Here is a 17,035-nt window from a genome sequence, read left to right as displayed (position 1 = left end):
AGAGAATGAAAAACATGGCTACCAATAGAACTTTGGAAAGATCATATCTGACTAGGAAAAAACTGTTTTCTGATGAGACAGTGTCTTCACCCAGCAAACATCCCAGGTGATTCACAGACTGTGTCAGTTACAGGTTTCTCCTAACTGTGCAGGCAAATCAACTTGAAAAGTGTTAGCCCAGAAACAGGAAAACCAGATAGGGCAACAAATGCCACAGCTACGTTTTGTCAAACTAACCATTTTTTTCTCCTTTGGGGCCCATACAGGAATTCTTCACCCCAATTCAGAATGAAGCAGTTTTCTGAAGATCATCGCCCTAGTCCCTTAAGGTGGGTTGGATAGGTTTGGTCATTTGATGTGAAGTTATTGTTATCTAGGGTGGAAGAATATTATTGGTTATAATCAAACATTGATAAAAATGTACTCATTTTTGTACTTATATATTGGAAATTTAAGGTATTTTTGTTCCTTTATTTTCTATTGATAGAAATTTAAGGTTTTCACTTAATCACTGCATATTGACAGAAATTTAAGTTTTCATTTGAATAATTGTACATTGATAGAAATTTTAAATTATTTTGAATTATTCTATATAGGTAGTAACATAGGGTTTTGTTACTTATTTGACTATATTATACGAATGGCATTTATTGAAAATGTGATGGTTCTTACAATAATTCCGTTATGTGTAGATTTCTGATGAGAGGGAAAAGGACAATTCTTAAAGAAAAAGGGGGATATAAAGTGGAAATTTTAGCTTTTTGGAACATTCATTTTGCCAAAGGATGTTCTGCTGGGGAACACAGGTGAAAGCTTGTCTTGCTAAGGAAACACGTAATAGACTTCTCCTGAAGCAGACAGAGGTGAAAGGATGTTTGGATATAGCAGACACGTGAAAGCGCTCCTGATGAAGGAGTATAAATCCCCACAGACAGTGGGAGATGAGCCCTGAGCTTTGGTTTGCTCCCCCTCGCCATTCATCAGTAAAAACACTGCATGTATTGGTTCGCCTTACATAGCATTGTAGAGCCCAACTTGTGATAAAGCTGCCATGGAGAGAAGCTCGCCTAAGAACTGCTCCTGAGGATCCTGCAGCAGCTTGTCACCTCTGTGGCCTGACCACAGGTCGGTGGCCAGCCTGGTGGTTTCTTCAGGATTGAAGTACAGCTGCCTGGTGTCTACTTGTTGACAGTAGTGTACTGTGCCTACTGGTTCGAGCCTGTTTTCTGCCTGCCTAGAGGACTGGTCTGCAGCTGCTGAGTCCTGTTTGGTGTTTGCTCTGGGACTGAACAGCTGCCCAAGGAGATGGAACTCGATCCAGAGAACTACTGCTGAGCAGGTCCACTTCCCCACATCCTAATAACTTTTCTCTTCCACTGCATCTGCTCTGTGGAGGGCTAGAGGAGAGCTTAAGAGGAGGTTTCTAAACACTTATGCCTACAGGTGACACCCAAAGTGCCTTAGGCCTAATGGGTAACTCTGCTCCTAATGTGGTAGAGGGAACTGTAGATTCCGAGGGGTGAGCAATGTTACTGAAGGAAGTTGGTAAAATGTCAGCTACATTGGCTGGGTGGTCTGCTACAGGGTTCCTGGAGAGGGTGTTTTGGTTTTGCTTTGTATGTTCACATGCCATTCTGAAAGTTTGAAGGGAAGGCAGAAAACTCAGAAGGTTCACTCAATTCTCTTTTGCTAAAAAAGATTACAGACTTGGCTATGCACCGAGAGTTTGGGATTAGAAGTTGAATTGGTTGGAAAGAAAAACAAGCCAGTGGGAGAACAATGTTCATGCTTGGTGAATGAGACTGGGAATGTACCCCATGATGAAAAGGGGAAAGAAATAGAGTGGAAGGGACAGGGGTGCCCTGCTCCCATGCTTTCACTACCAGGTGCCCAAAGTGCCTGAAGGAGACAAGGGGCTCAGAAGAGCAGGAGGCAGCAGAGGCACAAAGCTTTAATGTGGAAGTGAGTGCATTACCACAGGTTTTCCTTGGGCCTACAGAGGCACCTTCATCCTTCCCAGTGTCTCTACAGCATGTGAGTGCTACTGATGCTGTTCTTGCCAGTGAACTGTTCTGGTGACTGATAGAAATGCTAGATTTAAAGCATTTTGAAACTGTTGTTTTGTATCATTTACACTCTTCTTATGTTAATGAAAGGCTAAATCACTAGGTCACAGCATGAGGTGATCCCACAAAATGGGTAGGGTTTGGTGTCAGGTGGTCAACAATTACAGTGGTTGTTGAGGCAAGGCATGAAGCTACAGAACCAGCCCTTGTGATTAAAAAGTGGAATAACTGTTACTAAAGACCAGCTACTTGCTGATGGGCCTTATGCCGACTTACAGGAGTAAATCAGATCTGAAGGTGTAATGAACAATGGTAAGTTGCAACTTTAAGAGCTTGCGGTCTGGTTGCAGAACTTGAGGAGGAAAATCTACCTCTTTACCAAAATAGGATTCTGGAGAATTCCTTTAGAGAATTCTTACAGAGGTGTTAACTTCAGCTGTTTATAGAACCCTGTTTATAGAACCCTATCAGACTCAGAAACTAGACAGTCGTTGATAGAAATATTGTCTTTTGGGGATGCAAACACAGAATGTAAGAGATCAATTAGACCATTGAAAGCATGTAGAGCCCATGTAGATGAATGCATATGGGAGACCACTGGTATAGTTTCTCAGTAGTATAATGGAAATGTCACAGGGCAAATGGTGGCTAGAGATATCAGCAATCAAAATGCTTGATGTTTTAACTGTAGACAATTTGGTCATTTCCCAAGAAATTGTAAGGCCAAAGGGTCCAGAGTTCAAAATGACAGGTGCATTGATTCTAGAGAATACGGTAATCATAGCTAAGACTCTGCAGGTTCTGGTTACTGTGAGCAACAGAGCCTTCTAGGCCACTGCAGCCTTTGACATTGGTCAAAGGATTTGCCAGTCTGAGTCTGAATGAGGTAACCTCCTGCCATTGGGAACCAAACTGTCCTGTGGATTGCTGTCTGTATGCAGGCAAGTTCAGGTACAAATCTTAATTAGTTACATGAGCCCGTGTTTGGGCAGTGGGAAAAGAAGGCAGGGCTGAAAGTTTTAGAGAGAGGGGACAGAATGATGACCAGGAAGAGATAGATGGAGGAAGGTGAACCGGATGCACATGGATCTGAGTCATCTTCATCTTCTCTGTGTCTTCTTCCTGTCTGTCTCTTCAGATAAAGGAGGACATAATTGTTAGGGCTTGGAATTTTGGCCTGTGCACAATAGAACCGGCCAAGCCACCATGGTTCCACGTGAAGAGGTTAAATGAGAGAAGAGTAGAAGATCAGATAGGTGGCTGGCCATGGACATATGGGGGAGGGATGGGGGAAGGGGGCAAGAGCAGCAAAGAACAAAGAGGAAGAGAAGTAAGAGAGGGTAAGACAGGGCAAGCAGCCCCTTTTCTAGTGTCAGGAATAGCTGGCTATTGCCAGGCAACTGTGGGTAGTGCATACCTGGCTGTTCCCATGCAGCTGTGCTCTTTGAGCTTAGACAGAACACAAACATTCTCCCATTTTGGTTTAATTAAAAAAGAGTAGACTCGATGGTGAAGCAGGAGTTGGGTTGTGATCTCTGACTTACTTCATGCTTGCTTTCCGACGATGTGTCTCTTAAACCTAAAAAGATGGGTATAGGGTTATTTGTTCACTCTAGATTTTGCTGTCTCCCTGTTGTCCATGGTCTGTAGAACCATCCAAGTATAGGTCAGAAGGAACAGTTCCAATAGAAGCATCTGTGTCTGTGAGAGGAGATTAGAACATATGGGGGTCTCTTCTATGGAGCTGTCCTGGGTGTAGTAATTGCCTGGACTTGGCAAGATGCTGAAACACACACTTATTATAAGCAGAGAATAATATAAAGCGCGTTTGGGAGAAAACTTTTTCTTAGTTGTACATTTGAAACCCAGAGGACTCCCACCCTTTGGAATAGGCAGTAAGTGGGATCTTCAGGCAGATGTACTTATCCGAGTGGAGTCTATTTGGTCCATAAGGGGTAGGTCTGAGTGTTTCTTGTAGATTATAAGTTTACCTTCTTTAAGATCTGCAGAGCAAAGGAGAAGCAAGAGTGTGCATGCACATGCAACTGGGACACTGATATGCTCAGATGAGGCACTGCGCTTTGGTGGCAGAGTGAGCACGAAGTAGCAAAATCCCGGACAAAAAGAGAGACCTTACTTGTACAAGGGTCTTAGTGATCAGACACTTAGTGTGGGAACGCAGGCCTCACACACAGGGCTCCTGCAGAAAGGGGTCAGACCGGATTTTCACAGGCACAAACCAGGACCTACAGCAACAAAGAAAAGAGAAGAGGGAGACCTGGGTATGGGCCAGACAGAGACATTGTTTTCTGGTTAGTGTAAATTACATCCCAGGACATGGGGACAGGCAGTGAAGAACTAGAGACCCATGGGTGAGAATAGGGATTAATTGCCCTGACTTGAGCCGGGTCTAAAGTTAGAGCCAGTGCTCCTGAGCCAGAGAGCAGCCTATCCAGCTCTAGGCTGGTATTAAACTGTCTCAAAAGGAGAAAGAAGGTCTCACCCAAGGGAAAAGGTCCTAGAAAGGGAGGCTCCATGAAAGGATCTATCCCCAGAAGCAGCACAGCTAGCTCTCCAAGCTCAAGAATGCTCTCCTGAAACCATGTGTTCACAGGGAAAGTGAAGCCCTGAGGTAAAGAAAGTGCACAGAGGTTGAGTAAGTACCACTCACCAGCACATGCTGAAGAGGGCCCTCTAGTGGGTGGACAGCTAAGAGCAGGGGGCATCATGGTGATGGGGAAGCCTGAGGAGTGGTATAAGTCCTGAAGGCCCCCAGCAGCCAGCAGGTGGTGGTCTGATGTAGATCGTGTGGCAGCAGCTCTGATCGATTCCCTCTGATACTTGCAGAAGCCACAGAAGTTTTAATGACAGTGCCCATCAGCAGGATGCTCATTGGCAATATCTGGTTATGTGCACAGAAGTGGCATATATCTCCATTGTTCCTTGCCACAGCCAGTTTGAGTGCATAACCCATGGCAAGCAAGTGTGACTGGGCCCGGCCCAGAGTGGACTGTGGGCAATGTGGTGATAGGGCAGGAGTGCATGGTTCATCCATCTCGGCAGATGCTCTGAGTCTCTGGCCCTAGGCGGCCAGAGCAGGCTGTGGGCTGCCTTGGGCAGCAGAGGCATGCAGTGGGAAAGGCCTGTCCTCTACCCCTGAGTTGGTGGCAGGGTGGTGGGAACATCAGGGCATGTGAGCAACGGGAAATCAGAATCCTCACTCAGGACATCCGAGTGAACAGCACTGATGTTAGGGTTCCTGCTTCAATCCCAGGTTTCTGCACCAATGTTAGGGTTTAGAATCTCAGCCCGTGCCCAGACACAACACACCCAGCCATCATGGTTTCACGTGGGTAACTCTAGTGAGAGGAGAGTAGAGGAGCAGACAGGCAGCTGTCATGGGCATGTCGATGGAGGGATGGTGAAGGGACTGAGAGAGGGAAGAGAGGGCAAGCAGCCCTGGTTATTCTGTCAAGCACAGCTGGCTGTTGCACGGAACTGTGGGGCTGAGCTTACCTGGCTGTTCCCAGGTAGCTGTGTGGGTTTAGCTTAGACAGAAACAAACAATAATCATGGAAGGGCTCTGGGAAAGCTAGGGTCTGCAACCTTGAAAGGTTGGTCAAAAATATTTGGCAGGAGATGGTGGAACAAGCCTCAAGTTTAGAGCAGGGGGAGACACAGAGGTAATGAACTGGTAACTCCCAACGGGAAGGCCTGCCTTATCTTTGCATAGCAACTGTGTCCAGTAAACAAATTTGAAGTCTTTTTTTTTCCTTTTAATTTATTGCAAGTGAGTACACTGTCCCTGTCTTCAGAAACACCAGAAGAGGGCATCAGATCCCATTGCAGATAGTTGTGAGCAATTGAGTCAGATGATGGCTGGGAATGGAGTCAGAACCTCTGGAAGAGCAGTTAGTGCTCTTAACCCCTGAGCCATCTCTCCAGCGCTGTGTCTTTTATCCACAGAATCAAAGGTTTTAGAGGCAAGCCGGTTGGAAGAATCCTCAAAGCAGTGGTGATAGAGAAGAGGCCAGGTTAGGGTTGGCAGTGGCCAACCCCGGAGCTAAGCATGGTGGAAGAAGAGGAAAGGCAGGAGGGGCTGGTAGCTTTGTCTGCAGGCCTGGGCTAAGATGGTGCTCATTTTATAACTTCAGGCAACACTGAGGGGCCTTTCAGCTAGAGGACACCCTGCAAAGAGTACGAGTCATTTTCCTTTTGGTCAGAGAGGACATTCCAAGCATTAGGTATTTCTAATCCTATACATAGGTGCTCATGGAGGGTTAGCTTGGGATCTGGCCACAGATTCCTCTTACATTATCCCCACAAGTCAAATATAACCTAACCAATGGAGTGTGTGATCCGTTATGTTCAGGGGACATTGGGGATCGTCTTGGGAAGAAGTGGATTCACTTCTCAAGGACTTATGGTCTCTCCAGGTATAGTAGATGGGATTTCATTATGTAAATAAAACCTGTTAAAGGTGAGATAGGGGATAGAACTGCTCAGCTGTTTCACTACATCCGGGGCAAGTCCGCTCCTATGGAATAAACAGGGGCTTTTGGGAGCACTGAGAAGCATGTCCTCTGGCACACAGGTCTATGATCAGAGGCCCAGGTTGTCCAAATACGAGTGTGGACATAGAAGGGTTGGTACATACAGGAGCTGATGTTAGTTTGCTTTCCCAAAATTCTTGGAATCCAGACTGGCCACCTCAGGTTTTGACAGAATTTATAGGAATTGGTAAATTATCGAGAATAGGGTGGTATCCAATGGATTGCCTGTGAAGGGCAAAAATAGAAATTGAGACATTATGTGGCTGACATACACATAAACCTATGGGGAAAGGTTGTTTTCTAACAATTGGTTCCTCAAAATCTTGAAATATCTGAAAGCTCAACCAATAGAACAATGTGTTGATAGTGGAGTGGAAACCTACAATATTATGAAGGGGATGTGCTTATGCGTATGTATCTACAGAGAATGAAAAACATGGCTACCAACAGAACTTTGTAAAGATCATATCTGACTAGGAAAAACCTGTTTTTTGCTGAGACCGTGTCTTTACCCAACAAACATCCCAGGTGACTCACAGACTGTCTCAGTGACTGATTCTCCTAACTGTGCATGCAAATCTACTTGAAAAGTGCTAGCCCAGAAACAGGGCTACAAATGCCACAGCTACGTTTTGTCAAACTAACCATTTTTTTCTCCTTTGGGGCCCATACAGGATTTCTTCACCCCAATTCAGCAGGAAGCAGTTTTCTGAAGAACATCGTCCTAGTCCCTTAAGGTGGGGTGGATAGATTTGGTCATTTGATGTGATAAAAATGTTATCTAGGATGGAAGGTTTTTTTATGACGAGAGATGGATAAAATACTGAAAGTCATTTTGTTTGTTCCACCTCCCCATTCTTCAGTAATGACACTGCATGTATTGGTTCGCCTCACATAGCTTTGTTGAATTCAACTTGTGATAAAGCTACCATGGAGAGAAGCTCGCCCAAGAACTGCTTGTATAGTTCCTGCAGCAACTTGTCACTTCTGGGGCCTGACCTCAGGTTGGTGGCCAGCCTCGTGTTGTTTTAGGCTTGAACTACAGCTGCCTGGTGTCTGCTAACTGGAAGGACTGGACTGTGGCTGCTGGTTTCTGCCTGCCTAGAGGACTGGTCTGCAGCTGCTGAGTCCTCTTTGGTGTTTGCTCTGGGACTGAACAGCTGCCCAAGGAGATGGAACTCAATCCAGAGAACTACTGCTGAGCAGGTCCACTTCCCCACATCCTAATAACTTTTCTCTTCCACTGCATCTGCTCTACTGTGGTCTAGAGCATAACTTAAGAGGAGGTTTCAAAACTTTTATGCCTACAGCTGGCACCCAAAGTGCCTTAGGCCTAATGGGTAACTCTGCTTCTAATGTGGTAGAGGAAACTGTAGATTCTGAGGGGTGAGCAATGTTACTGAAGGAAATTGGTAAAATGGCAGCTACAGTTGCTGGGTGCTATCCTACTGTGAAACTAGAAGATTTTGTTTTGTTTTGTTTCTGCTTTGTATGTTCAAATTCTCTTCTGAAAATTTGGAGGGAAGGTCAAAAACTCAGATGGTTCACTCAATTTTCTTCTGCTAGAAAGGACTGCAGACTTGGCTATGCATGTAGAGTTTTTGACTAGAAGTTGAAATGCTTGGAAGGCAAAACGGCAGAGGGAGAAGAAGGTTCAGGCTTGGTGAATGAGACTGGTAATGTATCCCGTGATGAAAAGAGGAAATAGAGTGGAAGGGAAAGTGCCGCCCTGCCCTGCTCCCCGTGCTTTCACTACCAGGTGCCCAAATGCCTCAGGGAGACAAGGGGCTGGGAAGAGCAGGAGGTAGCGCAGGCACAAAAGGGTGATGTGTGAGTGAGTGCAGTCCCACAAGATTTTCTTAGGCCTGCAGAAACGCATGCATCCTTCCCAGTGTCTCTGCAGCATGTGCCTGCTACTGATGCTATTCCTGACAGTGACCTCACCTGACGACTGATTGAAATGCTAGATTTTAAAGTAGTTTAAAGAATCTATTATTTTGTATCATTTATACTCTTCCTCTGTCAAAGAAATGCTAAATAACTAGACCACAGCATGAGGTGATCCCACAAGATTGGAAGGGGTTGGTTTCAGCTGGTCAACAATTACAGTGGTTGTCGAGGTGGAGGCATGAAGCTACAGAACCAGCCCTTGTGATTAACAAGTGGAATAACTGTCACTAAAGACGAGATGCTGGGTGATGGGCATTATGCTGTCTTACAGGAGCAAATCAGATATGGCGGGGAAAATGAGCAATGTTGTGGTACATCTTTTAGAGCTTAGGATGCAGAACCTGGGGGAAAATCTACCTCTTCTACCAAAATAGGATTCTGGATAATCCTTTACAGAGTTCTTACAGAGGTTGAGTTGAGCTGTGAATAGAACCATATCAGAGTCTGAAACCAGACAGTTGTTGATACAAATATTGGCCTTTGGGAATGCAAACGCTCAATGTAAGAGAGCAATTAGACCATTGAAATCATGTAGAGCCTCTATAGATGAATGGAAAAGGGAAATCACTGGTGTTGGTTCTCAGGAGTATAATTGCAAATATCAAAGGACAAATTTTGGCTAGAGATAATCATGAATCAAAGTTCTTGATATTTTAATTGTGATCAATTTGGACATGTCCAGAGAAAGTGTAAGGTTAAAAGATTCAGCGTTCAAAATAAGAGGTGTGTTGATTCTAGAGAATATAGAGCTGAAAGAGAGAGAGAGAGAGAGAGAGAGAGAGAGAGAGAGAGAGAGAACATGAATAGAGAGAGATAGGAGATGGAGAAAGATCTACATGGATCTGGTTCATCTTCATCTTCTTGGCATCTCTCTGTCTCTGTCTGTCTCTTTGAGGAGAAAAAAGACAGTCATGTCTTCCAATAAAGAGATACAACTGGAAAGGACTTCCAAAAGGAATGTTAAATAGTCCAACTTTGTCATATTTTTGTGTAACAACCATTTGCAATTATTCGTAAGTAATTTCCTCGATCTCTCATTTACCGTTATATGGATAGCATTCTGTTGGCTGATTCTGATGATCATGGGTTAGAGATTATGGTAACACAAAAAATTCTACCATGCTGGGGATTACAGAGTGCTCCAGAAAAAAAAATAAAGGGGAGATTCACTAGTTATCTGGGTTATAAAGTCCAACAAACAATTTAACCACAAAAGATACAGATCTGTAGGGACCAGTTGGGTACACCTCGTGATTTTACCCAGATGCTCCTGATTTTCGTCAGATGCTGGATGAATAATTTTCTGCATCAGGGCCTTTCTATGTGCATGATCATAAGAAATGCAGTTAAATGATGCATACACTCCACCATTCACATAATGGTGTCTAGAGATATCAGGAAGATACCATGAAGGTTTGCTCATTGACTCCTCTTCATCATCGGAGCCAGGCTGCTCCTTCCACACTTTCACTGGGCAATGATGTCGACTGCAACTGTGAAAGCAGAGGAGACACAGTATCTGCCCGGCTCAGCTATGGTTCTCACTCCAGAGTCTGATGGCAAGTGCTCGTTCACAGCTGGGTGGATGACACTGTGTTCCCTTCAAATTTAAGCTTTGTATCTTCAGATCCAGGAGACCCACCAATTTCAAGCAGATGAACGCTGAAACCATCTTCAGTTTCCATGTCAAAGACACAGCGGGTGTGTGATGCTGCCTGCATGAAGGTCTCAGGGTCAGTACATCTACTGCCCTCATGGAAGCTGATGGTCCTTCTCCTGTTCATGAGAAGCCTGCTGCTGTTGAGTTGGCACCAAACTTGACATTGAGGTGACAAAATGCTTTGGAAGTGTCAACGTCGATCTGCAAAACCAACTTTGCCTTTGGATGTGCTCTGGTGACTTCCATCAATTCAATTTCACTGACAAGGTCCTAATGTGGACTCCATTACTGGTGGCATACTTGACTGGAGACACTGGTTTACAAGGATTTGCATAGGTAATGCTCTCTGGACGCACCCCAAGTCTCTAGACCAACGTTATTTCAGCCTTGCTGGCACAGTCAAGTCATGTAGCAGTTACAGCTAGGGCTCTGCTGTCCTTTCATTTGTCTGTGTGAAAGGGAGTCACAGGGCAAGAGCTTTCAGGCACCTCAGACGCTGTTTTAGAATGTGTTCGAGGTCTGTAACTTAGAAAGAATCCCTATCGTCAGGGGACGATTTCTTTCTATTTCTTTCCCTTTTTTTCCTCTAGAATGTCTTTGGCATTAAAGCCTAAATTGAGGATGTGGCAACCAAAGTTTTCATTCCTAAAGCTGCTCATGGTTCTTGATACGCTTACAGAAAACAGCACTGGGCCACAGCTAGCCAGACCTGTGGTGAGGAAAACAACAAACCCCGAGGACCACACAGCCATTAGTGGAAGCTGATCCAAGGTGGCACTAAGCTTATGTCTAGGCTGCCTGTTGGTGACATCTGCGGGAACTGCCCTCAATATTCTTAATGTTGGTGAAAATGGAACAACAGCACCCGAGAGAGGTTATTGAAAAAACTGAGGAACAAGGCCAACCAATGTAAGGATGTGTAGACATGAGAAGGGAACCTGGTAATTGTATTATGGGATGTGGTTATGCTTATGCATCTACAGAGATTGAAAAATACGGCTACCAACAGAAGCTTTTAATGTTTAGATCTGATTAGGGAAAACCTCTTGTGAGCTGAGACAGTGTCTCCACAAAGCAAACATCCCAGGTGACTCACAGACTGTGTCAGTTTCTGATTCTCCTAACTGTGCATGCAAATCAACTTCAAAAGGGCTAGCACAGAAACTAGAAAGACAGATTGGGCAACAAAGGCTACAGCTACCTTTTCCTCAAACTAACCATTTTTTTTCTCCCTGGGGCCCATACAGGAATTCTTCACCCTGTTTCAGCAGGAAGCAGTTTTCTGAGGATCGTCGCCCTAGTCCCTTAAAGTGTGGTAGATAGGTTTGGTCATTTGATGTGTTCTAATTGTTATCTAGGATGGAAGGTTATTATTGGTTATGATCAGAGCTTGATAGACATTTAAAGTCATTTTGTTGGAATAGTTGTGTATTAGAACTTTAAGGTATTTTGTTTCATTATGTTTTTGGAATTTTCAGATTTTTGTTTTATCATTACATATTGATAGCAACTTAAGTTTTTGTTTGAATTGTACTTCAATAGAAAATTTAAATTGTTTTGAAGTGTTGTGTATTGATAGAAAGGTAAGGTTTTGTTAATTATTTGAGTATAGTCTACATAATGGCATTTTTTGAAAATGTGATGGTTCTTACAATAATTGCCATTGTGTGTAGATTGCTAATGATAGGGAAAAGGACAATTTTTAAAGAAAAAGGGGATATGAAGTGGAAACTTCTAGTTCTTTAAAACATATATTTTGCCAAACGATTTGCTCAGGCACAGAGATGAAAGGACGTCTTCCTAACGCAAACATGTGAAAGACTTCTCCTGAAGCAGACACAGGGAAAAGGCTGCTTGGATATAGCAGACAGTGAAAGGACTCTTGATGAAGGAGTATCAATCTGACCCCACAGTCTGTGGGACATGAGCACTGTGCTTTGGTTTGCTCCACCTGGCCATTCTTCAGTAAGGACACCGCATGTATTGGTTCCCCTTACATAGCATGGTTGAGCTCAACCTGTGATAAAGCTGCCATGGAGAGAAGCTCACCCAAGAACTGCTTGTATAGTTCCTGCAGCAGCTTGTCACTTCTGTGGCCTGACCTCAGGTCAGTGGCCAGCCTGGTGGTTTCTTCAGGATTGAAGTACAGCTGCCTGGTGTCTGCTTCCTGAAAGGACTGGATTATGGCTGCTGGTCGAGCCTGTTTTCTGCCTGCCTAGAGGACTGGTCTGCAGCTGCTGAGTCCTGTTTGGTGTTTGCTCTGGGACTGAACAGCTGCCCAAGGAGATGGAACTCAATCCAGAGAAAGACTGCTGAGCAGGTCCACTTCCCCACATCCTAATAACTTTTCCCTTCCACTGCATCTGCTCTGTGGTGGGCTAGAGGAGAGCTTAAGAGGAGGTTTCAAAACACTTACGCCTACCAGTGACACCCAAAGTGCCTTAGGCATAATGAGTAACTCTGCTCCTAATGTGGTTGAGGGAACTGTAGATTCTGAGGGGTGAGCAATGTTACTGAAGGAAATTGGTAAAATGGCAGCTGCAGTTGCGGGTAGTATCTTACTCTATGTTCCTGGAGGGGGATTTTTGGTTTTCCTTTGTATGTTCACATGCTATTCTAAAATTTGGAGAGAAGGTCGAAAACTCAGAAGTTTCACTCAATTCTCTTCTGCTAGAAAGGACTGCAGACTTTGTAATGCACATAGAGATTTCAACTAGAAGTTGAAATGCTTGGAATGCAAAAAGTCAGGGCGAGAACAAGGTTCAGGCTTGGTGAATGAGACTGGTAATGAATGTACCCCATGATGAAAAGGGGAAAGAAATAGACTGGAAGGGACAGGGCTGCCCTGCCCTGCTCCCCATGCTTTCACTACCAGGTGCCCAAATGCCTCAGGGAGACAAGGGGCTGGGAAGACCAGGAGGCAGCACAGGTACAAGCTGGTAATGTATAAGTGAGTGCATTACCACAGGTTTTGCTTGGGCCTCCAGAGGCACCTTCATCCTTCCCAGTGTCTCTGCAGCATGTGCCTGCTACTGGTGCTATTCCTGCCACTGAGCTGACCTGGTGACTGATAGAAATGCTAGATTTAAAGCATTTTGAAGAATCTGTTGTTCTGTATCATTTACATTCTTCCTATATTAATGAAACACTAAATAACTAGACCACAGCATGAGGTGATCCCACAAGATTGGATGGAAGGGGTTGGTGTCAGCTGTTCAACAATTACTGTGGTTGTGGTGGTAAAGGCATGAAACTACAGAACCCGCCCTTGTAATTTCTCAAGTGGAATAACTTATTAAAGAACAACTACTTGGTGAAGGATGTTATGCTGACTTACAGAACCAAATCAGATCTGAGGGTGTAATTGAACAATGTTGTGTTACAACTTTAAGAGCCTGGGGTCTGGTTGCAGAACCTGAGGAGGAAAATCTACCTCTTTACTAAAATAGGATTCTGGAGAATTCCTTTAGAGAATTCTTACAGAGGTTAAGTTCAGCTGTTTATAGAACCCTATCATACTCAGAAACTAGACAGCCATTGATAGAAATATTGGCTTTTGGGGATGTAAACACAGAATGTAAGAGAGTAATTAGACCATTGAAATCATGTCGAGCCCTATAGATGAATGCATAAGGGAGACCACTGGTATAGGTTCTCAGGAGTATAATGCAAATATCACAGGGCAAATGGTGGCTACAGATATCAGCAATCAAAATGCTTGATGTTTTAACTGTAGACAATTTGGTGATTTCCCAAGAAATTGTAAGGCCAAAGATTCCAGAGTTCACAATGACAGGTGCATTGATTCTAGAGAATACGGTAACCGTACCTAAGACCTTGCAGGTTCTGGTTACTGTGAGCTACAGAGCCTTCTAGGCCACTGCAGCCTTTGACATTGGTCAAAGGATTTGCCAGTCTGAGTCTGAATGAGGTAACCTCCTGCCATTGGGAACCAAACTGACCTGTGGATTGCTGTCTGTATGCAGGTGAGGCCAGGTACAAATCTTAATTAGTTACATGAGCCTGTGATTGGGCAGTGGGAAAAGAAGGCAGGGCTTAAAGTTTTAGAGAGGGGACAGAAAGATGACCAGGAAGAGATAGGAGATGGAGGAAGATGAACCGGATGCACATGGATCTGAGTCATCTTCATCTTCTCTGTGTCTTCTTCCTGTCTGTCTCTTCAGATGAAGGAGGACATAATTGTTAGGGGTTCCAATTTTGGCCTGTGCCCTCACAGAACAAGCCAAGCCATCATGGTTCAGGTGAAGAGGTTAAATGAGAGAAGAGTAGAAGAGCAGATTGGTGGCTGGCCATGGACATATGGGGGGAGGGATGGGGAAGGGGACAAGAGCAGCAATGAACAAAGACTAAGGGAAGTAAGAGAGGGTAAGACAGGGCAAGCAGCCCCTTTTCTAGTGTCAGGCATACCTGGCTATTGCCAGGCAACTGTGGGTAGTACATACCTGGCTGTTCCCATGCACCTGTGCTCTTTGAGCGTAGAACACCAACATTCTCCCATTTTGGTTTAATTAAAAAAAAAAATAGTAGACTCGATGGTGAAGCAGGAATTGGGTTGTGATCTCTGACTTACTTCCTGTTTGCTTTGCGGCGATGTGTCTCCAGAACCTAAAAAGATGGGGATGGGGTTATTTGCTCAATCTAGAGATGCTGACTCCCTGTTGTCTATGGTGTGTGGAACCAACTGAGTATAGTTCAGAAGTAACCGATCCAATAGAAGCATCTGTGTCTGAGAGGAGATTGGAACATCTGGAGGTCTCTTCTCTGGGGCTGTCCTGGGTGTAGTAAGCACCTGGACTTGATGAGGTGCTGGAACATACATACTTATTATAGGCAGAGAATAAAATTAAGCATGTTGCAGGAGATAAGTAAACTTTTTCTTAGATGGAAATTTGAAAACCAGAGGACTCCCACCCTTTGGAATAGGTTGTATGTGGATGTTGAGGCAGATGAACTTATCTGAGTAGAATCTATTTATTCCATAAGACATAGGTCTGAGTGGGATTCCTGTAGTTTATAAGTTTCCATTCTTTAAGATCGGCAGAGCAAGGTAAAAGAGGGAGCACTCAAGTACCCGCAGTTGGGACAGTGGTGTGGACAGCTGGGGCAATGTGTGCAGGCAGTGTTGTTAGCACGCTGGAGCAAAGTCCCAGACAGAAAGAGAACTGGCTTATGCAAGGGTCTTAGGGTCCCAGATAGTAGGAAACGGGCCTGATAGACAGGGTTCCTCCGAAAAGGGGCCAGACCTGCTTTTCACAGGGCAGGAACCAGGAGCTACAGCAACAAGCATGGGAGAAGAGGGGGAGGCCTGGGAATGGGGGCAGACAGAGAGAATGGTTTCTGGTTAGTGTAAATTAGACCAAAACATCCCAGGAAATGGGGACAGGCATTGAAGACCTATAGACCCATGGGTGAGAATAGGGATTAGCTGCCCCAACTTGTGCTCGGGCTAGATTTAGAGCCGGTGCTCCTGGGCCAGAGAGCAGTCTATCCAGGCTTGGGCTGGCATTAAACCATCTCAAAAAGAGAAAGTCTCACCAAAGGGAAAAGTTCCTAGAAGGAGGCTCTGTGAAAGGCTCTATCTCCAGAGGTAGCTCCAGTAGCTCCAAGCTCAAGAACGCTCCCCTGAAACCCTGTGTACCCCATGGAAAGTCAAGCTCTGAGGTAAAGCGCACAGAGGCTGAATAGGTACTGCTCACTTGCATGTGCTTGAGGAGGGGGCTCTCCTTGGTTGGCAGCTATAAGCAGGGCATCCTATGGAACGGGAGGCCTGCTGGAGTGGTGTAAGTCCTGAGATCCCCAGCAGCCAGCAGTCGTTGGTGGTTTGATGGTGTCGATGTTGTGGCAGTAGCTGTAATCAAATCCCTGTGATGCTCACAAAAGTGGGAGCAGATGTAATGGCAGGGCCCAACAGCAGGACGCTTGGTAGCAATCTCGAGTCATGTTCACAGAAGTGGCATTCCTCTCCGTTCTTCCTTGCCACGCCAGGGAGAGCACACAGCCAGTTGTGAGCAACTGCAGCTTTACCCACAGACCTGGGTGAACTGTGGACAATGCAGTGATAAGCCTGGAGTGCACAGGTTTCCTCCACCTCCACCAAGGTTCTGCCAGGAGAAGCTGGTGGTTGCTGTGGGCAGTAGAGGAATGTGTTGGGAAAGGCCTATCCTGTGCCTCGGGGTCAGCAGAGGAATGGCGGAAGTAAAACGCCATGTGGGCAGTGGGAAATCAAAATCCTCCCCTGGGGCATCCGAGTCACAGCGCCAATGTTAAGGTTCCTGGTTCCATCCATGCTTTCAGAACCAGTGTTAGGGTTTTGAAGAGTAGTCAGTGCTCTTAACCCCTGAGCCATCTCTCCAGCCCTGTATCTCTTGTCCACAGTATCAAAGGTCTCAGAGGCAAGCCAGTGGCAAGAACCCACAAAGCCGTTGCGGAGAGAGAAAGAGGCCGGGTTAGGGTTGGCAGTGGCCAATCCCAGAACTCAGCATTGTGGTGGAAGAAGAAAGGCAGGAAGGGCTGGTGGCATTCGCTGTAGTCTGGGCATGAGGTGGTGGTGATTGTAAAACTACAGGCAGCCCTGTAAGCTAGAGGCCCCTCGGGACATTGGAGACATTTTCCTTTTGGTCAGTCAGGAGGTACCAAGCAGGCAAGAAAAGTAGGTATTTCTGATCTTATACATGGCTGCAGAGAAAGTGTAGATTTGATCTGGCCATTGATTCCTCTTACATTATCCCCAAAAGTCACATGATATAAGTGGACCACTGGTGTGGATGGTCCCTTACCTTCAGGGA

General features: G+C 45.2%; 1 pseudogene; it reads right to left on the bottom strand.

The window, feature by feature from the left end:
* Positions 1 to 4,251: 4,251 nt before the first annotated feature.
* Positions 4,252 to 16,457, bottom strand: LOC134479147 (ornithine decarboxylase-like; annotated as a pseudogene).
* Between the last annotated feature and the right edge of the window lie 578 nt (positions 16,458 to 17,035).

The sequence above is a fragment of the Rattus norvegicus genome, chromosome 6 (genome assembly GCF_036323735.1).
Source record: "Rattus norvegicus strain BN/NHsdMcwi chromosome 6, GRCr8, whole genome shotgun sequence".
NCBI lineage: Eukaryota > Metazoa > Chordata > Mammalia > Rodentia > Muridae > Rattus > Rattus norvegicus.
The sequence above is the reverse complement of the archived record's forward strand: the minus strand, read 5'-3'. Positions and strand labels throughout refer to the sequence as shown.